At 39.0% G+C, this 25,969-nt stretch overlaps 1 protein-coding gene across 2 annotated transcripts in view; it reads left to right on the top strand.

The window, feature by feature from the left end:
• ST6GAL2 (ST6 beta-galactoside alpha-2,6-sialyltransferase 2) overlaps positions 1-25,969 on the top strand; it is a 115,203-nt gene that overhangs the window by 26,122 nt on the left and 63,112 nt on the right. For both annotated transcript variants that reach the window (XM_075265131.1, XM_075265132.1), the window contains one exon: positions 23,613-23,693. The gene's annotated coding sequence lies outside the window, so the exon portion shown is untranslated. The remainder of the gene's footprint in view (positions 1-23,612; positions 23,694-25,969) is intronic.

The raw sequence follows: 25,969 nt of genomic DNA, 5'->3' as shown, positions 1-25,969 counted from the left end.
TGTTGACCTAAAAAAATGATCATTTGTTGGCAGTACGTCCACATGTGAACAAGCATATGTAGTCATTCGTAATGGAAACAGCATGAGGTTACTGCCACATCGTTACTGCAGCCAAAGTATAACCTCCCTCTGTTGTAGGGCCACTTATGCTTTCACATGTAAATAAGTTAAGTAGTAATTAATTAAGTAATTAAATAAACTATTACACATTACTAGCCACAAGACTTTGATGTGCAGCCAGTAATGAGAAATAGCCTATAATAAATTCTTGTTTCACTCACTTAAAGAGAACCTTTCATGTCCTCATAGATGTGCGGTTTTATATACTGCTAGAAAGCTGATTCCAGTATGTGCCCCGTTGGTGGAGGTATCAGCGTCGTTAGTTTCGGCATTGATATCTCCCCACTGCCAGAAGGGCGTTCCTCATAGCTCAGCGTCATTGTTGTGAGGAATCCCCCCTCCCCCCTAACTGTACTTTAAGATAGCCTTGTACTGTCATAGGGTGCTTTCCTTACCGCCCAGCGAAATGTCTATGGACAAGTACTGTTGGTGAGGCGTTCCTCACAGTGATGACACTAAGCTATGAGGAATGCCCTTCTGACAGGGGGGATATATCAGTGCCGAAACTAATGACACTGATATCTCCACCATTGTGGCACATACCGGGAAAATCAGCGCACTGTTGTCTTTCTAGCAGTATATAAAATTGCACATTTATGAGTACATGAAAGGTGCTCTTTAAAACGAGTATTGCAGCTTTGTCACCATGGAATAATAGACAAAGGTACAAATGGGTGTCCGTCAGGTTTCCGCTGTTTTTATACTGAAACCATATTGTTCCGCACTCCAATAGGTAGGCTTGGGTAGCGTCAGAAGGGCTTGTCATATCAAGCATGAGAGCACATGCTGCCACTGGAGTGCTGCTCTGCTCACATGCTCCTACATTACACTACAATACCCGTGGCACCTGCGTACACTACTGCAGGGCAGAGTCACCTTTATCTCGCTCCCTGTTTCCAGCTATGGCACATGCATCCTCCTTGTATTTCACTATTTCTGCCTGGTCTTCCCACCGAAGAAGAATATAACTACCGAAACATTTAGGACTTTATCAAGACCTATACTCATATATCTCAACACTTCATTTGAGCCTTTATATTGATACCAGTGGACAGAAAAGTCCCTTATGCAGGACCTTTCTGCGGTTTTTGTGGCTAGATGTGAACCTATCCTTACAGAAATTGTGAAGCACATTGTAAAAATGAAATGTAAGTCTTGACAATCTGAACAACTTGGTGGTTGGTGCCCTGAGCCCTGGCTCAGGCTCTTACATTCACCTATCCATTTGACCTATTAGTATGTTTTAGAGAGCAATCCCACAAATAACTTCAGTTTATCTCACCAAACCCTTGCCTGGAAATGTAATACGTTAATAACTAAAGAAGTTATCTTATTACAGACATTTGTCCACAGGATAGGGTATAATGTGTCACGTGGCTGGGGTCTGCCCCCCCACCCCCCCAACTTCCAAGGATCAGGAAAATGGGGACTAAGATAACATAATCCTTAATAGTCCCACATTGGGGACTATTTCCCTTCATCCTCCATGTGAATGAAGCACCAGTGTGCTTGTGTGACTGGTGCTCAATTCTCAGCTATCAGGCACCTGAGACTGCAGTCTCTGGCAGCTTTGGCAGACCCATGGAGTTCTAGCCATGTAAGCACACTGGTGCTTTATTCACAGGGATGATGCAGGAAGACCCAGTGTTTGGATATTCCCTGTGTTTATAATGGGACAGCTCCTTCAAAGAGGACCTGCAAGAAAATACTTTTTAATATGTGTATGATCGCATCAAGCAGAATATAATTGGCATTATTATTTCTGTGAGGTCTACACAGAATGGTAATTCTGAAATACCCCTTCAGAACAGCCTGAGGTACTGCACAGATGTAATAAAGAGGACCTGTCACTGAGAACATTATTTGCAGCTGTGATTCGGATCAATTTGACACTTTTTTTTTAATCCATCCACCCATACAAAAGACGTGGCACCTGGAAGTTTTATATGGATGTTAGCCCTTATTTTCCAAGTGGACGGTAATGAGATTTAAGAAGAAAACCGCAGGCGTTTCTGAAGGGGTGTTTCTCTAGTTCCTCTCTGTGTAGACCTCACATAAGTACAATTGTCTTATCCGTTGTATTCTGCTTCATACAATCATACAGATGTTCAGAAGTATTCTCTTGCAGAAATCCAAAACCCTTATTATTATTCATTTCTCTGTAATGCAAGGTGTTAAAACTGATGAAACAACTCGAATTCCCATTGTGGCATCTTCCAGCTGTTGCTGCCGTAGCTTTCTAAGTGTAATGGATCTTTTGACAATCGCTTATTGCTTACTCTTCACTTTGCAGCTGTTGCTTGTCCTTGATTATTCATCTTATGTACACACAACACATCAGTCATCAGTGATTAAACAATTCCCATGAGGGCGTCTTCTCAGATTTGTTACATTTTATGTTGTCATTCTATAGGTAGCATTCATCGGTAATAATCATAACAGGGACATTATGGGTTTGCACACTTGACAATCCATTAACTCATAAAGGTCGCATTTTCACTAGATATTGATGTTTTCCGAGTAACAGGAGCATGAAAAGTGATTCTTGTTTCCAGGAATCTGTCTCGGCATTACTATACAAAATACAGACTAATGAGTGGATCATTACATAGAGAGATATTAAGTAAATACATTGTAATACAAATTTGCATCACATATTGACATCTGAGCAGTGGTTACAGATAAAATGTGCAGTTTATTTTAGATAGTTGTGGAAAGGGTAGACTTGAAGTTCATGTACTTGTAAATGTACTCCATTTTACTGCACATTGTTGCTAGTAAGCAAGGAATAAGTACCGTATATACTCGAGTATAAGCCGACCCGAATATAAGCCGACCCCCCTAATTTTACCACAAAAAACTGGGAAAACTTATTGACTCGAGTATAAGCCAAGGGGGGAAAATGCAGCAGCTACTGGAAAATTTCAAAAATGAAAATGGTCGGAGTTTTTGGGTGCAGTAGATGCTGGGGAAGGGGAGGGGGTGTTTTGGTTGTCTGTCTGCCCCTTCCCGGAGCTTGAGGACTGTTTTTTTTCTTCCCCCACTTGGAATTTAGCCTGGCTGAATATAGGGTATCTGTAGTGCTCCTATTATCCCCATCCCGACAGAACAGGAGCACTGCAGATCCCCTACATTCAATAGACCGGGCACTTTCAGACACAGGGATACCTAATGTGTTTGTGTTTCACACTAATTTTCTACTTTTGTATGTATTCTAGGGAAAGGAGTGATTTAGAACTTTTATTTTTTTGATTTTTTTTTCTGCACTATTTTATGGGAGATTCTATACATTGATATTGTGGCTGGTCATAGACCCCCCTCACCCTCCTTAAAAAAAAAAAAAAAAAAAATTTTTTTTTTTTTGCTGACTCGAGTAGAAGCCGAGGGAGGCTTTTTCAGCACAAAAACTGGGCTAAAAAATTCGGCTTATACTCGAGTGTATACGGTAAGTGCACATAATCTTGAGTGGTCTCTCGAGGTCAAGCATACCAAGCTCACAGTCTGATTTGCTGTTACTATACATTAGAGTATAATTTTCTAACCTCACATAGTCTGGTCAAAGTGCAGGAGAAGCTTTTCCAGGAAAGCATCTCTAGCCAATATGCTAGAACTATTCTTACTGTTATTTATAGCAGTGGTCCAAAAACTCCCTATGTGCAGCAAAAGGGGGAATAATAAATAACTTACACGTCAGCAGTGAAGTCCCATTTGTGTCAGTTGAGAATTGCAGCCAGTCACAGACCGTAGTGGTAATCTCTGCATAACTCCCATTGTTGTATTAGGACATCACTTTTTACCTTTACAAACCAGACTTTTAATCATCATAGCATTATTTGAAGGTGCTGGGTGGTTTGGGCAGGCCTTGGAACCTGAGAACTCACTAAATCTACCAAGTTTAGAGCCTTAGTTTTCAGCCATAGGTTTTCCCCCTGTATGGCATACCTCCTGGGGGTACATGTACCACAGGCTGAGAAACACTGCTCTACAGCAATATTAGTCCAGTTGCAAGGGACTGTGGAATATGTTGGTGTTATAGAAAAAGATAATTTATTATTGAGCTAGATTTTACCATTAGCAACATCAGCATTGAGTGTGTATGTTCTCCCTGTGTTTTTGTGGGTTTCCTCCGGGTACTCTGGTTTCCTCCACATGCCAAAAATATATTGATATGTAAATAGTCTCACGTTCAAACAACTGACCCTTGTGGATGTTGGGGATGAATGCCTATATGGCAATCTCTAACTCCCTTACTCCCCTATGCTTCCTGTGCTTAGAGTCTCCATGAGAAAGGCACATTACAAATATTTGTCATTACTTTGCATGAATTCCCATAAGAGTAGTTTACAATAACCTTGCCAAAAACTCTTCAGAATGCCAACTTTTTGAGTTATATAGGAGTTAGATTGAAACATCTGATTTCTTTAAGACACTTTTAGCATATCAGATCATGATATGTTTGTACAACAGTGTTTGATCATATGGTTCTAGTTATTTCAACACTCGATTGACCAGAAAAGTTTGGAGTCTCTCTGAGTAACAACCTTTCCCACCTGTTTCAAACCTAATGGAGAACGCGTGGGTCTTCCTGGAGTGGGAGATTTCTAGCAATTGGGAGGATGAGGGGGCTGCTTCAGCTAAAAATGGTTGTGAACAAATCATGAAACTCATAAGCTCATGAAGACTAGTCACAGAGACAGATTGGTAGATACATTTCCAACTAACTGTTTATGTCAAAGGGAAGTTAAACAAATATATAGTTATTGTATTTCATTTAACAATTCCAGGTTTTACTTTTATGTTCCTAAACATTCAATTTAGCTGCAAATTAAAGGTTTCGGCGTATATACTGTACGATTACTAAATAAAGCAGCGTGTAAATTATAATGCTTGGTTGAGGAAAATTATTACCTAAAGATCTTATAGGTGTTATACTTGCGTAGGGTTGAATGAAATCCTAATAAATCTCATGCACTGTAATATTTACCTCAAACTTGATGCCTTAAGCTATGGTCACGACAATTGAGGCTAATGCTGTAAAATATGAGTCATTCCAGTGACATCCTCACAAAAACATGCTCTTCAGTGTAATGCTCCAATAGATCAACACTAAAACATTATTTAACCTGACGTTTGTATCTAGTTACACATCAAAGTAAAGACAAATTTTCCAGAGAAGAAAGCGGAAAAGAAAAAAAAATATTGTGTTGTAAATTGTATTCATGGAAGTGTAATTATTTCACTATTTATGAGGATCAAGACTAGAGATGTACAAATGTTAACATGAGTGTGATCCACCTCTGAAGTCAGTCCTAACAAATCTGCCATGCAGCGCTTTTCCCCTCCCCTTCCTTACCCCCTCTCTATCCTTTACTGGCCCCCTTTCTACGATCTAAAATATGAATAAAACACTGGCAACAGTGTGAGGACCATAATGTCATAGAGGACCAGCCATTACTTCTATTAGCCTCTGTGGCCCCGCTATGACCAGTTCCTGTGCTATGACAGGTGGTGTCACAATAAAGGGATAGTAATAAAAAACAACTTAGCGCCAAAGCTCCAGAATCTATAGTAACCACTGTGTTGGAAGGTGTTGGCTGAATTGACGGTCAACTCCTAGTGTTCTTGCACCAGAAATGTGTTAAAAGCCATGTTAACAAATGCTACATCTATATTTCATATTTTTTTAGCAGATAAGGGCTCGTTCACATCTGCGCCCGTTCTCCGTTCTGCAGGTTTCCGTTTCCTGCACAAAACTGAGCAGGAGACGGAAACCTGCAGGACTCTTTCATGCCCATTCATTTGAACGGGTTTGAAAGATGTCCGGCCGTGAGCGCCGGTGAGCGTTTTACGCTCTCTGTCGCAAAACCTTTTTTTTAAAATTGGACACAAAGTCGGACATGCAGTACTCTGTGTCCGGTTTAAAAAAAAACGGTTTCGCGGCAGAGAGCATAAAACGCTCACCGTTGCTCACAGCCGGACCCACTCTGACAGCTTTCCGTCTTCTGCATGCAGAAGATGGAAAGCGCAGAACGGACTCCGGGTGCTAGTGTGAACCTAGCGCCAGAATGCTAATAATCACTGTACAATGGTGTAAAATATATTACCGGTATGTCATTTAATAAATTGAAGTGGTTGTCTGGGGAGTTTAAATTCATGTACTTGATCCAGATGATGATGATGATGATGTACTTGTATTATTATTAGTTAATCTTAGACAGGTAAAATATTTCTGCTGTTAACTAAAGTGCAAGTAAAAATCTCCATTGATTCATCGCTTTTGATGACAATACTACATACATAGGAGCTTTTCCATTTACTGAAAAAATTCTATGCAGATAAAAACAACTTCATTGTGTAAATTCAGCTGCATGTATAGACAGCTGAAATGGCCAGTTTCAGTCTCCACTATATGCCACTGTGCTGAAGGGTTAGGGCTCGTTCACACGGGGCAAGAGGGGGTGGATTTTGACGCGGAATCCGCCTCAAAATCTGCTCCCTCACAATAGAGGTCTATGTAGACCGCTAGAGTTCTTTTTTCCGCTTGCGGAAAAAAGAAGCGACATGACCTTTCTTCAAGCGGATTCTGCCTCAGGAAATCAATACAAGTCAATGGGATGCGGAAAAACCGCTAGCATTTTTTGGCGTGTTTTTTTTAGCAAAAAAGAAAAAACACCTGTCGTTTTTTTCAAGGTTCATTCACTGTGCTGGAGGAAAAAACCTGAAACAAAAAACGCTCAAAAAAAAAAAGAAGCTTCCTAATTCCTGAAGCAGATTTTTTTCCTGACCAAATCCCTCGACCACTCTAACACATGTGAACTAGCCCCTATATTCCGTTTTTTTGGGGGAAAGATTAGCTACATTGTTCTGACAGATTCTGGTCTTGTTCTCTTCACAAAATATATCACGGTTGCCTGAAAGTGGCCTTATGGAAACCAAATAACAATGGCAATGACCTGATTGAAGATCAGAATAGCACACTCTTATGTAAAAGCATATTGAACATCCCTACTTCATCTTTTGCAGGTACCTTATTTAATAGATACGGAATAGTTGACATATATCTGTAGTATATTATAAAAATTCTTGATAGTTTTATTTATTGCTAACTGCAAACACATAGGTTGATAAGTAGTCAAATTGTAATATATATGGTCAGCTGAACAGACCACTGCATTGCAGATAGAAAACGTCATCAGAAAAAGAGTAAGTAATAGCATTTATCAGACTTTTGTTCTGTACAGATAGCCTTCTCTGGAGAAGGATGCATAATGCAGTGTTACAAGATAGGCAGAATGTTATTTGCAGGAAAGCGTTTATCTAGACAGCCCCTCTAAAGTCAGCAACTTATCGTAAACATTTTCAGTATTGATGTGATATTGAGCCAAACTTAAATATCTTTCTCTTATAATTTGTTTAGAAACATTTCGCTGAATTATTAGAAATTTATGTTAACCTGGAGTTATTTTACAATTGCTAATTCAGGTTCTTTCCTTATGTTGCACTAATCATGATTTACAGCTTGTATTCTATTCCAGAGCTGCATTCTCATATCTTCAGTGCTGAAATCTCTCAGTATATTTAGCGTTGAATGGGTAACGAAGCATTCTGGGAAGAATATTTTTTTGTGAAGTTAATATCTACCTTTTGCTTTTTTCTTGAATTGACAACCTACGCTTATTTACTCCATTGTACTGTGTGACCACATTCTTAGTTTTGAAATCTGAATTGCAAATCCACATTAATTTGACACCAGACAGTGCCCCGATCTTGAGATAGGTTGTGAGTTTTAGAGTTGGGATACACATCTATCAGATATTTATGGCAGATCCTATGGATAGAACCATAAAGACTAAGATGAAGTGTTTTCTCTTGTATTGAAATGATGATAGACACAGGAGAGAAAAAGGATCTAAAGTGGAGATTATATACATTTCATTTTTCCTCATCCAGACTAGTGTAAGAAAAAGATTATTATTTTTTTTTTTTACAACAGGTTACAGGTTAACTCAAAGATTGTCAAAGAATGACAATAATCACACTAGAATATAATAGAATAATAAGTCTTTAATAATTGAGAAGAGAAAATACTTAGCTGTAGTTACAAAAGAAGAAATAGTTGACATGTTGATGGGGAGCCCCATTGTATATCAGTCACTGATAACACCTATAGTTCAGTGACATCCAGATGGTTCAGGGCACCTAGTTGGACAGCAAGAAATATATACAGACTGATCAGGAAGACGTTATGATATCAATAAGACTGATTTTGTGGAAAAACATGTCCTATTACATATAGTAAATCAACGATTGCAGGAAGTTGAAGAAAAACTTTTTTTTCTAAATTTTGGATTGTTGTTAAGGGGTAAATACAATGTAAATGTAAATAAAACTATAAATTTGGTATCCTTGGATTCATATTGATTCATAGAATACAAGTGACATATGATTTTGGCTGTAGATTGAACGCCGTAAAAACAAAGCCCGTAAGAAATACACATTTTCTCCAAATCTACCCCATTCTGAATTGTTTTCCAGCTTTCCAGTACATTGTATAGAATAGTAAATGGTACCATTATGGAAAACAGTTTGTCCTGCAAACATTAAGACCACATATGGCTCTACGAATGGAAAAATAATAAAGGTATGGGGTTTGGAAGACAGTAAGTCAAAATCGAAAATTGAACAATGCCATCGGTGGGGAGGGGTAAAAGAAGACCTTTCACCACCTCCAACAATTCCAGTTCCTTACATCAATGTATAGGCTGTGCTCTAGTGTCCTCTATACTGGCACAGTTGAACTTTTTGATCTAGCCCTCACTATGCCCATATTGTCAGGAGGGTGGTGTTAGGCAAGAGCAATGCGGTGAGATTCTGAGCTCTGACTCTGGCTGTTTCCAATTGGAGCTCTGAATATTATAGAGCTTAAATAGCACATTAAAACTACCTGCACTTGGTGCCCGGGAATGGGGGGGGGGCAAAGAGAAAAATAATAACTGCAGTGGAATCAATGGAGCGGAGAACCCAAATCAGTGGAGTCGGTGAAAAGTTCTCTTTAAGTGACCTGTAATTTAATATGTGAAGTGACATTGAGCAGGCAATAAACTGTACGCATGCTCTTTTATTTTCTACTGTATATTGCTGAGTGGTAATATTTATTTACTAAATACATTAAATAATATTTTCCTAACATTCTGCTTCTTTAATTACTGTACGCGAGTATTAAACAGTCAGCCGTCCACTTTAACAGTTACTCAAGCCTGAGCATTTCTGCTTCACACTTCTGACCTAAATAGTCAGGAGGGATTATATGACAAGCATTTCTCTGTTTGTACTCTTAGAATTTCACATTTGACGCTCAGTAGAGCCTGCTGGAGCCCTGGCTGAAAGGCTGTCTGAGTGAGGAGGGACACACAGACATAGATTTAAAAATCAATGAACCATGGGACTAGAATGCATACAAACCCACTCTCATTAATCTTGTCTCATGGAGCGCTGTATTGCAGTTCATTGTTAGAGATGGGGGTTGATGGTTTCATTGCTGATGTGTTAGATTTGGAACTAATGCAGAGCAAGAACACTTTGATGCTGCACTCATTAATTCTTCTAGAAGGGATTTCTGTGGTTTTCTTTTAGAAAGTTTGGCAATTAATAACAACCTGAAACCACAAAATGCCAGAATAAAAATTACACAAGCGTAAAAACTACCACATTAGCAGGATTAAAGGTAATGCAGTAATTGTAACATAATACACTCAATAATGTGATATTTGTTTATTCCTTAGGCTATTCACACTAATGTTAAAAATGGCTATGTGGTGGCAGTTTTCAAAACCAAGAGAGTCTGAGGCTATTGACATGCCATTTCTCTTCAGTGGGATTTAGGTATGTGCTGTATTCTTGACTAATTATTGTAGGCTAATAATTATGGCTGCGGCGTTTTACAGTCCCTGCAAAGTGGATGGGACTCCCAGCGAATCCCATCCACTCATTGCAGAAAAAATGGTGCAACTTCCAAAACCGTTGCACTTTGGGAAATTGCAGCATGTCAGTTATACCTACGGAAACACCAGCAGTTTCCCTATAGGTATAATTGAAGCAGAGAGTCTATATAGGAAAGGTCCTGTAGTCTTTTCTTTTCTTTCTGGGAAAACTCCTTTAGGCCGTGACGTCTGCTGTGGCCCCTTTAAGAGTGCCGGGTCCACAGAGATGAATTCCCCTTTTAGAAATTGTGCTTTAACCGCTTCCCGACCGGCCCCTGTAGATAAACGTCGGCACGGCTTGGGCTCTGTGCCGCGCCGACGTTAATTAACGGCCCCTTTTAAAATGGGGATCGGGTCTCCCCGAGGGTCGGGAGCTCCGTGGATCCAGCGCTAATAGCTGCTGGGGTCCACGGAGACATGAGCAGGACCTGATAGATTCAGGTCCCGATCATGTAGTGGCCATGTCAGGGAAAGTTTGCAGTAACAAACTTTCCCTGACATGCGATGCCGCCCGCAGGTTAGATGATCCTGCGGGCGGCATCGGAAGCAAGTGTTAGTTATATCTTATAGCTAACACTGTGCCCAATGTACTCCGCTCAGAGCTGGTCTCAGAGGTTTTAACCCCTTAGATGCCGGCGGTGAAACATCACCGCCGTATCCAAGGGGCTTAGAAAAGGTTAGATTGAGATTGGGGGGTGCTCTTACCTTCTGCAGCCTGAGGTCTGACCAGTCACCCCAGGCTGCTAAGAGCCCCAGTACCTGGTTGATCCTGCCGACTATTGAGGAAGCCAGCCGATACGTCTGTATCGGCTGGCTTCCTCCATAGACTGCAATACACTGTATTGCAGTCTATAGCATAGAGCCAGCGATCCCCTCTGATCGCTGGTTCTAGTGTCCTTATAGGACAAATAAAAAAATGTAAATAAAAAGTTAAAAAATAAAGTGTGTAAAAATTTTTTATATAGTTATAAAACCCCCCAAATTCCCTTTTCTTATATAAAATTAATGATATAAAAAAAAAAAAAAAAAATATTAATAAAAACAATACATATTTGGTATCAACATGTCCGTCACAACCTGTACAATAAAACTGAAACAATATTTAACCTACACAGTGAATACCGGGAAAAAACTCGCAAAAGTAATGTTTTTTCGCCATCTCACCTTACAAAATATGCTATAAAAAGTGATGAAAAAGTCACATGTACCCCAAAACAGCACCAATACAAAGCACAGGTTGTCCCGCAAAAAATAAGCCATAAACCAATTCTGTCAACCGAAAACTAAAAATGTTATACCTCTCAGAAGTTGGTGATGCAAAAGTAATTGATTTACGTCCCCAAATGGATTTTTTGTTCTGCAAAACTAGTAACACATAAAAAAGAATATAAATGAGGTATCGCCGTAATCGTACCGACCCACAGAATAAAGGTCACATGTTACTTATGCTATACGCCTTGCAGAAAAGAAATTTAAGGGCAAAACACAATACCAGAATTGATAGGGATTTTTTTAATTCAACAAGAAAGAGTTAATAAAAGTTAGTCAATATGTTAAAAACACCCAAAAATGTTATAACAAAATACATCTCATACCGCAAACATCAAGCCCTCATGCAGTCACATCACCAGAAAAATAAAAAATAAATTATAGCTTGTACAATGTGAAGACAAAAAAAACCAAAATCACCAAATCATAAGAACACAACTGGCTGCGGCAGGAAGGGAATGTATAAGCTGTGCGAGCGAATACTGGGGTACAAACCAGATTTAGAGATTACGAGGGAAAATAAACCAGAACTGCCCCCCATAGTGACCCCCTCCCCTCAAACATAGTAGCTTCTGGGGATATAGTTGGTAATTTGGTGTTCCCAATGTAGTCTGCACAGCTTACATATCTACTATTCACCATCCGCTGTGCAATCACGTTTAGGATACTATTGCCCGATACACCCCCTAATAAGTTCTTTGAGGGGTGCAGTTTTTAAAACGGAGTCATTCTCTAAGGGATTCCACTTTACTGGTACTTTAGAGGCTCTACAAACCTGACATGGGCAACCAGATACCAAACATCTGAATCTGCTATCCAAAAACCAATATAGCGCTCCTTTCCCTCTGTGCCCGGCTGTGCCCAAACAGCCATTTCTACCCACATATGGCATTAAGTACGTTATCCTGGGTACACCAGTGTCATACATGTGGGCATAAACTGTTGCTTGGGTACACAGCAGGGCGCAGAAGGGAAGGAGCGATATGTGCTTTTGGACAGCTGATTTAGATTGTTGGTTTTTGGACACCATGTTACATTTGTATAGACTCTAAAATTTCCCCTACAAAATGGGTTCACTTGTTGTGTAATTCCAAATTACTGTCACCTCCAGGGCTCTGCAAAAACAACATGGTGTCAGGAAACCCCTCCAAATCTGTACACCAAAAGCTAAAAAGCCCACTGCTCCTTCCCTTCTGAGCCCTGCTGTGTGCCCAAGCAGCAGTGTACACCCACATATATAACTTCTTTCTACCCGGGATGGCCCCTTAATAGTTTTAGGAGTGCAGGTCTCTGATGACACAAAGTGGGTGCAACTCATTGGGCACCAAAATGGCTGATTTCTTTCAAAATTTTAATTTTCATTTTGTGCATTAATTTTTGGGAAGCATTTTTAGGCTCAGAATAATAATACCCCTTGATACATTCCTTGATGGGTGTAGTTTTTTTTAAAATGGGGTCACTTTTGAGGTGTTTCCATTGTCCTGATACTTTAGGGCTCAGCAAATGCGACATGGCACGAGAAAACTATTCCAGCAAAATCTGCCCTCCGAAAGCCAAATAGCGCTTTTTCCATTATGAGCCCTGCCATGTCCCCATACAGCAAACTATGACCACATATGGGGTATTGCCGTATTCAGGAGAAATTGTGTAACAAACTGTGGAGGGCTTTTTCTCCTTTAACCCCTTGTGAAAATGAAAACTTTGGAGATAAAGGGACATTTTAGTAACTTTTAACCTACACATCCCAAGGTTAGTAAAATTTGTGAAATGGCTATAGGGTCAAAATGATCACTATACCCCTCAATGAATACCTTAAGGGGTCTAGTTTATAAAATGGGGTCATTTATGGGGGTTTTCAATTGTTTTGGTAACTCAAATCTTGTTTGAATGTGCAATGGGCCTGAAACATTTTGAAGCAAAAAAGTGTGTCTTGAAATCCAGTTGGTGCTCCCTTCTTTTTGGACCCTACTGTGCGTCCGTACATAGGGTTAAGGCCACAAAGTGTACATTTTTGAGCACAGGAGAAATGGGGTCATCTATTTTGGGGTGTTTTTCTTTATTTTCATGTGTTATGGGGGAAAAAGCTGCCTTTAAAATGACAATTTTGTGTAAAAAAAATATGAAAAACTTTTGTTTGGCGCAAATTTTTTCAAAACCTATGGGGTCAAAATACTCACTATAACCCTCAATAAATACCTCAAGGGGTCTAGTTTCCAAAATGGGGTCACAATTTGGAGGTTTCTACTGTTTCGACACCTAGAGGGCTCTGCAAATAGGACATAATGCCTGATAATGATTGCAGCAAAAGCTGGCCTCCAAAACCCAATTAGCGCTCTTTCCGTTCTGGGCGCTGCCATGTGTCCGTATATCAGTATACCAGAACACATGGGGTATTGTTGCATTCAATAGAAAGTGTGTAGCAATATGTGGGTTGCAATTTCTCCTTTAACCCCTTTTGAAGATGAAAAATTGGGGGCTAAAGTGACATAATAGTAGAAATTCTTTTTTTAAATTTTCATGTCTCAATGGTAAAAAAATCTGTGAAACACTTGTAGGGTCAAAGTGCTCACTATACCCCTGGATACATTCCTTGAGGGGTCTAGTTTTCAAAATGGGGTCATTTTCAGGGGGGTTCCACTGTTATGGCACTTCAGGGGCTCTGCAAATGCGACATGGTGCCTGAAACAGATTGCAGCAAAATCTGCCCTCCAAAATACCAATAGCGCTCCTTCCGTTCTGGACCCTACAGTGTGCCCATACATCATTTAACTTTCTCACATGGGACAGTTTCATGCTTGGGGGAAATTGCTTAATAGAATTTAGAATGCGTTTTCTCCTTTAACACGTTGTGAATGTGTAAGTTCTAGGGCGAAATGAATATATTAGTGAAAAAAAATTGAAATAGTAAATTTGACCTCCATTTTGTTTTAATTGCCGTGAAATGCTGAAAGGGTTAAGAAACTTCCTAAATGCAGTTTTGAATTCTTCCAGGAGTGAAGTTTTTAGAATGGGGTGATTTATGGGGGTTTCTATTAGAGAGGCCTTTCAAGACCCCTTCAGAACTGAACTGGTCCCTTGAAAAATGTGTGTTGAAAATATTCTTAAAAACTTGGAAAATTACTGCTTGAATTGTAAGCCTTATAACATCTGAAAAAAATGAAAGGGCAATTAAAGTTTGATGCCAATATAAAGCAGAGATATGGTAAATTAAATATATGAAGTAATTTGGGTAGTATGACATTCTACATGAAAGGCATGCAATCTCAAAGTTTGAAAATTGCATTTTTTTCAAACTTTTCACCAAATTTCCAATTTTTTTCATAATTAAAGACAAAACATATTGACTAAAATGTACCACTGACACAAAGTACAAGGTGTTGCGAAAAAACAATCTCAGAATCACCATGATAAGTTAATGCATCTCAAAGTTATTACCACCTAAAGTGACACATGTCAGATTTGAAAAATGAGGCCTGGTCATCTAGGTACTTTTAGGGTCGGTCTTGAAGAGGTTAATGTATGGGCCGGTCTGAGTCTTTATAATTCCCTCCATTTTTCTCCTTTATGCTGGCTATTGGTTTCACACTGGTTTTGGCTCCTATTCCTGCTGCTGTGTATGTTTCTCTGGCTCTGACCATCGGACTGTATACCTGGACTTCTCTTTGGATTATGACTCTGCTGAACTTACCTTTGGCATTTTGACTCAGGCTACGTTTCTCTACTTCTCCTTCTGTCACTCGCTCCTGTACTTCGCTGTTATCTCTGCTGTCGACCCTGTTCTGTCATTTACTCTGTTTCTGGCGAGTTGCTTGCGATTCTGCTCTCTGACTTCTACTTGCGGTTAATCAATTTGCGACACATTCCTCTGGGTTGTCAATTCCAGTCTGGAATCCTGCCAAGTCCATCTCCACCACTAGGAGCTCTGGTGCAAACATTCTGAGATTGGCTTTGGCTCATACTGGATGTGTTGCAGTTTGGTTAAATTTTTTCCGCTAGCCGTCACTAGGTTTAGTTCTGCTTCTCTCAATTCCGACTACACCTGACTCTGTACCTGCATCTGAGCTCCTAACAGTATTTAGGAAAATTCTTGAATTTACATAAGGTAGCGGTACAGATAGAATCCTTGAAATGGAAATACCCCTTTAACCTTATAGATTGTAAGTAGAGATGAGCGAATACTATTCGAAACTCTAGTTTCGAATACCTCGCTCCCATAGGAATGCATGGGAGCGGCCGTACAGCAAGGGGTTAAACGCTGGCCGGCGGTGCCGGCAGCTAACATGCATTCCTATGGAGCGAGTTATTCGAATCTAGTATTCAAATCATCTCTAATTGTAAGCCTTTGCGGGCAGGGCCCTATACATCACTGTGCCAGTTGGTCAATGTTAGTATTATATTTGTTTTGTATATTTTGTGTACCATATGTAAACCCTCAAATGTAAAGTATCATCAAATTAATGGTGCTATATAAATAAACAATAATAATAACCCATTCTTGACATCCGCCATAAGAGTACTTTTAAAGATGACGGCAGCTCTGCTGCAGAGCGACGCCATAGCTACAGGGTCTCCACTGTAATAACAAGGATCAAAAACGAAAATTGAAAAATGTCACTAAGCTGTTATCAGCTGTTTCTTATTGGGATGGCAAAAAAAAAAATCTTTATATTCTAAATTTTGTATTCTAAATTTTGGGTGGTGTGATGGGAAAAAAAATAAAATGATACCTTTATTCCGCTGGAAGAAATATAGGTTTTTTATGTTTTACTACATTTGCACAATAAAATCATTTCATTCACAAAAAATAATTATGAAATGTAAAGATTGACAGTCCTCAGTAGTTGATAGCTTTTTTAATGGCTAACAAAAAATGATGACCGATTGCAAGCTTTCGGGACTGCTAGGTCCCTTCATCAGGCTGGTATAACACAATATCTGAAGGCAAGCACATCTATACAGGAATACAGTGTTTGGTGCACAACTGATGGAAAGCAGTACATGCAAATAAATAGGTAAAACATATATATATATATATATATATATATATATATATATACCAAATATGGCTATTTTTTCATTATTATTTTTATTAAAAAAATATTGTGAAAAGTCTATGTTGCATTTTTATTTTCTATTTTTATGTAATACTTTTTTATATTTGTACTTAGTCCCATACTTGGACTTGAACACTAGGTAGCATGTTTACTACTATAGTACATTGCAAATCTTTCTCATTATACTGTACTAGTAGCTTACACACTGAAAGGCAAACTCTTATAGGTTTACTTATGATTGTGACGTGAGGGCCTTCGGTAGGTCCCCTACGCATCTGCATCCAACAATTTAAATGCTTGGGTGCAGATGGTGGGAGGGGGACACACACAAAGAGACCACTTGAATGCCAACATCATTATTGATGATGGCATCTAAGGGATTAAACATCTGCGAATAGTGTTTTCTCTGCTTGCAGCCATTAGAGCAGGATGTTACCTGTTTGTTACAGCTCAGGACACACATTTGTATAGCGGGTTACAAGACAGAGCTCTGATTAATGTGCTGTGACTGTCATCTGTGTGTTTGTCACATGACCGTGAACTTGTAAACACACGGATTGTCCAACACACGATCATACAAATCATAATTGATACTTGTAAATTGCTAGACCTAAGTGATGTGATGACTAAGGCTGCTTTTATTATGAGTGCTTTATAGCTCCTGAATTTATAGACATAACGTGAAGCTCCTGCATCAGAACTGAAATGAGAGTGGCATAGCTGTGGTTCTTATGAACTGCAGGAGGTGCGAGTTTTATGCCAGTAACATGGCTGGATGAATATTATGCCCTTCTGACAGTGACAATATACTATTTTTTTTTTTTTTTTTTGTGTATGTGAAAACTGGGCAAAAATGTTTCATCTATGCCAGAAACGTATTAGAGTTCCACTCTAGTAATATCTATTGTTGTGGGGAGTAAAAGATATTGCTACAGAACCAGTCAGTATATGTTACTCAACGCATTGGGTACAGTCAAGATAAGAACAACTTAATTGATGTCTGTGTTTCTGGTATGTGCAGCACCATCTTTTTTGGCTTATGTCTTCAATAAAGGGCCTAATTAGGCACATAGGAGTGATAAGATGAGCTCATATGTATTATGTGATATGCAGAGAGTAAGCGTGAGGATCCGTGCATCTCTCCTAATGTTACAGCTTGTCAGCTTTTCCCTATCTCCTCCATCCCCCTCACCACCTTCTCTGTGCTGGCTGAGGTTCATAAATCAACAAAAAACGTACCCTACGAAATACTAAATAAAGTCCCACTATAGAATAGACATAACAACCAAAGGAAACATGTGACAAATGCAAAAATATAAACAAGTGAAAGAAACATCCTGAGCTATGTCTCAGGATGCACACCAATTTGTGCTGTATAAGCCTCTCACTCTCTTCAAATGGCTGTATCTCCAGTTGAATCACAGGCAAAACAGCAAATCATAGCTTTAATATGACACTGAAATTGCAGTTATAGGTTGTACATAGCTGAAGATAGAGCTGATGATAGCAAGGACCTAGCTTATACATCTGTGGCTCCTGAAATGCCACCCGGAAAGGACTTTTAAGATATTTCCTTGGTAGGGAGATAGTTAATCCAGAACTTCATTTTGACATCTCTACCCATTACATTCTTCAAGTAAGAAATCTAATTTGTTATAAATTGCTCAACAAGTTTTTATGATCACAAGGGTGATAACATGAACATGGTTCTTGCATAAATAAATGAATCACTAAAAAATCTAAGATGACGTACTTAACCATATTGTGTAATTTCTACAACCTCTACTGACTGTGATTCCGGGATCCATTTAGTTCTTTGGCCTCAAGTCAAAACTGTTGTGAGTCAGCCAATTTCGGGAAGCATTGATGTGATTAAGGTTTTATGGTGTTCCTCAGAACTTATTTGTTAAAATGCTTCAAAAATGTTCTTTACTGTTGTTCTGTGACAAAGCTATTGCTAAACTTTCTTTTATTACTGTACCGTGCATGGAACAAAGCCCTCCTAGCCTATTAATACATAATGTGCCAGGTTTCCTGCATCTGAACTACAAGAAACTGTCTTCTTGCTACTGAAGCAAACCACCATTATTGACACCACAAAACTGACATTAAAATAGCATCACCTCAGCATTCTCTTCTATTCTTATACTGAACCAATAGTTTGACATTTCTTCACCTTCAAACATACATTAAGATTTTAAAGGGTGTTTCCAGAATAAAAGGAGACCCAGGGTGGTATAATACAAATACTCACCTACCCCACGCAGGGCATCTCCCACTGGTGTCTTTTTTTTTTTTTTTTTTTTTTTAATGTAGATTGTGAGCCCCACATAGAGCTCACAATGTACATTTTTCCCTATCAGTATGTCTTTTTAGAATATGGGATGGAAATCCATGCAAACATGGGGAGAACATACAAACTCCTTGCAGATGGTTTTATGCCCTTGGTGGGATTTGAACACCAGGACTCCAGCGCTGCAAGGCTGCAGTGCTAACCACTGAGCCACCGTGTGGCCCCTGACCAGAAGCTCTGAGGGGCATGTGACTGCTGCGGCCAGACTCTGTGTACAAGTGATGTCACTCCTGTTACAACATATGCGCTGCAGATTAATCCAATTCAGAGTTGTTCTGGACAATCTAAATATACACAAGATTGAACACAGTATCACTTACGCTAGGTTCACACCTGCGTTCATCTGTCCGTTCTGTGGTTTCCGTCTTCTGCATGCCAGAAGATGGAAACCACAGACCGGATCCGGCCGTGAGCGGCGGTGAGCGTTTTATGCTCTTCGCTGCGAAACCGTTTTTTTTTAATCCGGACACAGAGCACTGCATGTCCGACTCTGTGTCCGGATTATAAAACCTGGTTTTGCGGCGGAGAGCATAAAACGCTCACCGCCGCTCACAGCCGGACAACTTTCTCACCCATTCAAATGAATGGGTGAGAGACTCCTGCAGGTTTCCGTCTCCTGCTCTGTTTTATGCAGGAAACGGAAACCTGAAGTACGGAGACCTGGGCGCAGATGTGAAGATCCCTTAGTAAGATAAATTTGGAGCATTTTAAGACTGTCTATCTAAATTTACTAGGGGGATTTCATCAACACATCTACGCCAGTTTTCTGTTATAAATGTGTGATGATGTGGCACATCGTTGGCACAAGGCTCTCTTTTGAGCCAAAGAACCCACACATCCTGTTCTGCATCTTACTCCCCACTTTCAGACAGTGGATTGAGAATTATGCTTCTCTGATATAGTAAATGAATGTAATTAAATTTATTACTTGCCCAGCCCTACCTGTAGATAAGAATAAGGTTAAGAAAGTCTGCAGCGTTTTCTTCTGCAGACTTTCTGTCCCTATTTAACCATATGGAAAACGCCAGCATTTCCGTAGATATAATTGACATGTTGCGACTTACATAAACGCATGAGGTTTTGTTTTTTTTTCTGCAATGTGTGGATGGGATTAGCCTAAATCCTATACACTTTGCTGATAATGTAAAACGCAGCGTTTTTTGATGCACTGTTTCTGCCGTGGCCAGAGCACTGCGTTTTTGAAACGTGGGGCCCAGGTCTAGAGGATTTTTTATATATATATATTTTTTTTTTTTTTGAGGCAATGAATATCCTTTGGATAAGGCTACTTGGGTACCTATCCCAGAAATCTGTAACAAGTTCACTTTAAAATATATACCTAAAGAAGGGGCCACACGGTGGCTCAGTGGTTAGCCCTGCAGCACTGGAGTCCTTGGTTCAAATCCCGCCAAAGGCAAAAAAAAAAAAACATCTGCAAGGAGTTTGTATGTTCTCCCTGTGTTTGCATGGATTTCCATCCCATATTCCAAAAAGACATACTGATAGGGAAAAATGTACATTGTGAGCTCTATGTGGGGCTCACAATCTACATTTAAAAAAAAAAAAAAAAATATATATATATATATATATATATATATATATATATACCTAAATATTCCCTTATAACATATTTCCACCTGTATTCTGAAAAGGCTTTTTACTAGATTGTGAAACATGGCTTCAAGAATATATATTCTTTCACAAGATCTTTGGTGCAGTTCGTTAATGGTGATGGTCAAAAGGAACCAGTCATCATGAAAATATAGTCTAATCTGTGTTACAGGGCAAGAGGAGTGGAGCAGACAGATATCTATAGCTATATGGAAAAGATTCAGTATGATTTGTATATTATTAATTTATTTATTTGCAAGTTCTTTCCTTAGAAAAAGTAATCTAATCTTTTTGAGTTTTTCCATGAACAAAGTTAATCCCCTATACACAGGCAAATCCTGAATTCAGGGTTTTTGTATACTCTCGATTGAATGGAGCAGAATGAATCCATGCACACTACTGTTCTATTCCTGTCTATGGGACTGCTAGAGATACAGTTCTCAGCTTATTTTCAGCAGAAAAATGGAGCTGGATAAGGTGATGCCTTTAAATTGCAGCGTGGCGCCTAATGAAGGCCTCAAGGCCTACCTCTAATATATCACTATTTGGCTGTGCCATGTCACTTTCATGCATGCAGTATAATAAATTGCAAAAATAATAAAACATTAATCCTCCATGCCAAAATGATTTCTGAGAAAAAAAAATAAAACATAACAGGCATATTGGGAATTACCTCTTCCATAATGATCTGAGCAATACAACCTTAACATTATTGTTCGCGCACGGTGAACAGTATGAAAAGCAATCTATGAAAAGAATAGCAGTGAATTGCTGTTTTTGTCAGCCACAGAAAAATATTATAAAAAGTGATTAAAAGGATTTATGTTCCCCTAAATGGCATCAATATAAACGTCAGGTCTTTCCACAGAAAAAAAAAGCCCTCAATTCACAGAAAAATAATAAAGTTACAGGTCTCGGAAAGCAGTGATGCAAAAAAAAAAAAAATTGTAAGAATAACAATTTTTATTTTGCGAAAGTAGTAAAATTATTCAAATATTGATGTAATCATATCAACCCAGAGAATAAATTCATCAGGTTGTTTAAGCCACACGGAGAATGGTGCAACATTAATAGCATAAAAAAAAACAATTGTAGAACTGTTGTTTTTTTCTGTTACTTTCCTGAAAGAGTTAAAGAGGACCTTTCATCAGATCGGGCACATGCAGTTTTAGTGTCAGAAGGGCGTTACTGACAGTTAGCCAGTTAGCCAGGAACGTCCTTCTGCCTCGCGGCGCCTATCGCGCTGTGCTGTGGAGCGGGGAGGAACGCCCCCTCCCTCTGCTCACACAGCTCGTCCACAGACGAGTATTATCAGGAGCGGGAGGGGGGAGTTCCTCCCCGCTCACACTGTACAGTGCGATAGGCGCTGCTGGGCAGAAGGACGTTCCTGGCTAAGTGTCAGAAACGCCCTTCTGACTGTAAAGCCCTACGGTACCGGGACCAATAGCGCTTTACATCGGGCACAGATCGGGAAAGCCGATAGTGTGCTGAATTCAGCGCACTGTCAGCTTTCCAGCAGTATATAAAACTGCATGTGCCCGATCTGATGAAAGGTCCTCTTTAAGAACAGTTATTTAATAAGATATATGTACCTCAAACTAATGCCAGTAAACACTACAACTTATCCCACAAAAAAACAAGCCCTCGTACAGTTACAAACAAAAAAGGACTGGAAAGTCCAATAAGTCAAGACATTCAACATATAAATAATCTAAAAATATTTTTATTCATGAAAATATCTAAAAATGTACATATAAATATGAAAATATAACACATAGAAACTAACAATACATACTGTAAGAAACAGGGCAACCCAGGAAGGGAGCCTGTGGCACATACCCATATGGCGGGGTCCTGTGTGCGCACCTAACCATGGGTAAGATATGTTGTTAATACGTTTAGATACATATTAGAGACAGACTTGAAGCTGAGGATGTCTTCCACTGAGTATTCAATTCATTGTGCAGCATTCTTTTCATTTGCCTTTTGACATCATTGTGCATATACGTTTGGGTAGATATTTCACCTAGTTATCTCTACATTGGAGCGGTCTTTTTGCCCCATATTCCTTCTCTTTTTACACACTTGTGTTGCTATAATATATGAAGGATATTTATGCTGTTTTGTCTACTTGTCGTCTCATATGGTGATTTGTGCCACAGGCTCCCTTCCTGGGTTGCCCTGTTTCTTACAGTATGTATTGTTAGGTTCTATGTGTTATATTTTCATATTTATATGTACATTTTTAGATATTTTCATGAATAAAAATATTTTTAGATTATTTATATGTTGAATGTCTTGACTTATTGGACTTTCTAGTCCTTTTTTTTGCTTGTATTTCATAATATTTGGTTAAGACATGGTTTATATGATTGGGCTAATAATGTAGAGTCATCTATGTGTTTTAGATGCTTGCTGACTCTTATGTGCTATGTTTTCATTATCCTCGTACAGTTACATTGATGGAAAGATAAAAAGTTCTGGCTCTTACTATGCTATGATGGAAAAGTGCAAAAAACTAAATGGTTTGGTAATTAAGGCCCAAAGCAGGTTGGTCATCAAGGGGTTAATTGATATACATTTATTAATTACAAACTTACATACACCTTGCTCCTAGACTAAGATATTCTCGTATCTTATGTGTACATTATGGGCTTGTTCTTTGTGAGATTATTGTGATTTTACACTATTATAGCAAGTATTCCAAAGATTCAAAATGACACCCACCAGGATAATCTATTCTATTGCTTTGCTCCATATGTAAGGACATAAAACACATAAGAACGCATTGATATAGTTTATTGTGCTCTTTGGGATGCTTTTACGTAGGATCATTTCTAAAGCGTTTAAAAGGCAACATTTAAGTTATAGCTCTTTTCAAAGGAAAATAAACATATCCTACTACCATAAACACCAAGCCAATATGGAAGTTTTTATGGAGTGGAACAAAATAAATTCCTTGCTCGCACATAATTATCAAGTCGCCACTTGTGATACAACACAATACATAATAAAGTGTGTACACTAACCAAATTGGTCCCCTGTGAACACTGAATAACTGCAGATTTGAGGTGCAAGAGGTTTCCAACCTAGCGTTAATCTTTATTGCATGTGATTCAGTCCTTTAGCTGAAATGCATAGATGTAGCATGGACATATATTCTGTGCTAATGTACTGAAGTGTATTACACTGTATATATGTTATATTCTTTCTTATCTATCGTAGGAGTACCCCATGAACGGAAGGCATAGGAAACTACAAAGTTAAAGGAGAAGAAAGGGGATAAACTGAAACCACCGAACTGAAGTAAGTATCGTCGTACTTTTTTAACCCCAATATTTTAATTTTATTTCAGTTGTGATGTGAAATAAAAATGAGATGAAGAGTTTGAACAACTTTACAGGGTTGGGCAGCTGTTTAGCTATTGTTAGCTATTGTTCTTCTACATGAGATTTAAAGAGGTTTTCCCAACTCGCTTGTTCACCACCATGCAGGCTGTGTGCTCTGTTCACTTCCTGGTTTTCTCGGTAAATTGGTGGGCAGGGTTTCACTTGCTGTCTCACAGGCAAAGCCAGCTCTGCTAGCTTTCTTCATAGCAGTACATGTTTGCAGTTTAGTAATGAGGGATGTAAATAAATTAGCACAGTATCACTGGAAGATGCACAATATGAAGCTGATGTAACAGAGCTGGATTTGTTAGGTGATGAGAGTACCAAACTAACATGCTACAGGAACAAGAGTCAGCTTGCAACAAACTCAGTTTTAGGTCTGTTACATACAGCGGTAATAGTTGACTGCAAAAGAAGTAAATAGGATGGCACTGCTGGGTCTGTAAATATGATTCCTAGTAGGCTGGAGGTGACTAAGAGGAATCTAACCTTATATATTAAGAGCCGTGGGAGTGCTCAACAACCAGAAAAAAAGCACTATGGCAAAAATTAAAAAGTAGAAAAATTGGAAGGGCACTCACCCACACAGAGGCTCATCTTCATAAAAGGCTTCTTTTATTAAGGTATCACATCTTAAAAACAATTCTTGTAGGGAGGGAAGAACAGCATCATATGGCAAGAAGGCAACAGCCGTTTCGCGCAGCTAGGTGCGCTTTCTCAAGCCTCAAAATGCAATCATTGCATTTTTGCAGGATTGCATTTTGAGGCTTGAGAAAGCGCACCTAGCTGCGCGAAACGGCTGTTGCCTTCTTGCCATATGATGCTGTTCTTCCCTCCCTACAAGAATTGTTTTTAAGATGTGATACCTTAATAAAAGAAGCCTTTTATGAAGATGAGCCTCTGTGTGGGTGAGTGCCCTTCCAATTTTTCTACTTTTTCATACAGCGGTAATAGACTCCCTTTCTCAACTTTTATCTGCAAAATTCAATTAGCCGACCTGATAACCAGAAGCGGGAGATAAACAGCTCAGAAATACAAGCTGGTCCTGAGCACTCAGCTCCCCCTCCCCTCCTAAAAGCAGGGAGCTAGGTCACTTGTTCTGGGCGGAGAGATAAGATCATCCCCAGGTCTGGAAACGCAGTAAAAACAATGACGTGAATAATCTCAGATAGCGGCCAAACAAAGCAGTTTTCTGAAGCATTGTATTTAGGATTTAAATCCACATAAGCTAGCAGTATAGATAGGATCCTTGAGATGGAACAACCCCTTTAAGAGTGTAAGCTCTTGTGCGCAAGGCCCTCACACCTATCGTTTACTATGTAATGCATTGTGCTTGTGCATGAATCATATAATTTGTAAAATGTTGTAAAAGTGTTTATTATAAATAAAGATTATTGTCATTAATGGGTAAAAAAAACAGATATTGATCCACAAGTCTTCACTAGGAATGTGTTCAACTTTTCTGGTGTGTGGGGGTGGATTTGTTACCCTTTTTATTTTACACATTCACAGATTTACACACAGATTTCTAATCTATATACTGTCATATATGTGCATCTATTCAGGATACTATACAATGTCAAGCACATCCTTTAGTTTGGATAACTACTGGGAAATAGTCATTTGGGCTATCAACATATGGGATGGTGCTTCAAGGGTACTAGTGCAAGTTTTATTCAACCTTATAACTGTTAGGAAAAAAAATCTTAACATAATGTAATGGAATCTCCCTCTTCTTTAAACATTTTGCACAACTGAATTGAACTGGAAGACAATCGAGGTCATTTCATTTCTCAGTTAAATTCCTTAGAAGAGTGAACTCTTGAGACATTTCAATCTTGCTTCAATTTGATTGACGGCGGTGACGTATTTAAGTGTACTTTTACTGAAATATTTTTCCATCTTTTTTGTTCAGATGCTTTTTCTTAAGCTTATTATTTGATTACTAAAGCAACTACCTGCATTGTAACAGAATGAGAACAATGTATTCCTCCTACGCAGAGCAGCGGTTAGTGAAATAGATGTTATATTTACAATGCTTCACTTAACACTTCTACATGAATAATGCTGTTATCTCTGATCAGTGCAAGACAAACAATCCAGCCAGTAATATTGTATTTCTGCTCACTGTTTGATAACATTACATCATGAATAGAGATGAGCGAACAGTGAAATGTTCGAAGTTCGAAATTC

The sequence above is a fragment of the Leptodactylus fuscus genome, chromosome 2 (assembly GCF_031893055.1).
Source record: "Leptodactylus fuscus isolate aLepFus1 chromosome 2, aLepFus1.hap2, whole genome shotgun sequence".
NCBI lineage: Eukaryota > Metazoa > Chordata > Amphibia > Anura > Leptodactylidae > Leptodactylus > Leptodactylus fuscus.
The sequence above is the reverse complement of the archived record's forward strand: the minus strand, read 5'-3'. Positions and strand labels throughout refer to the sequence as shown.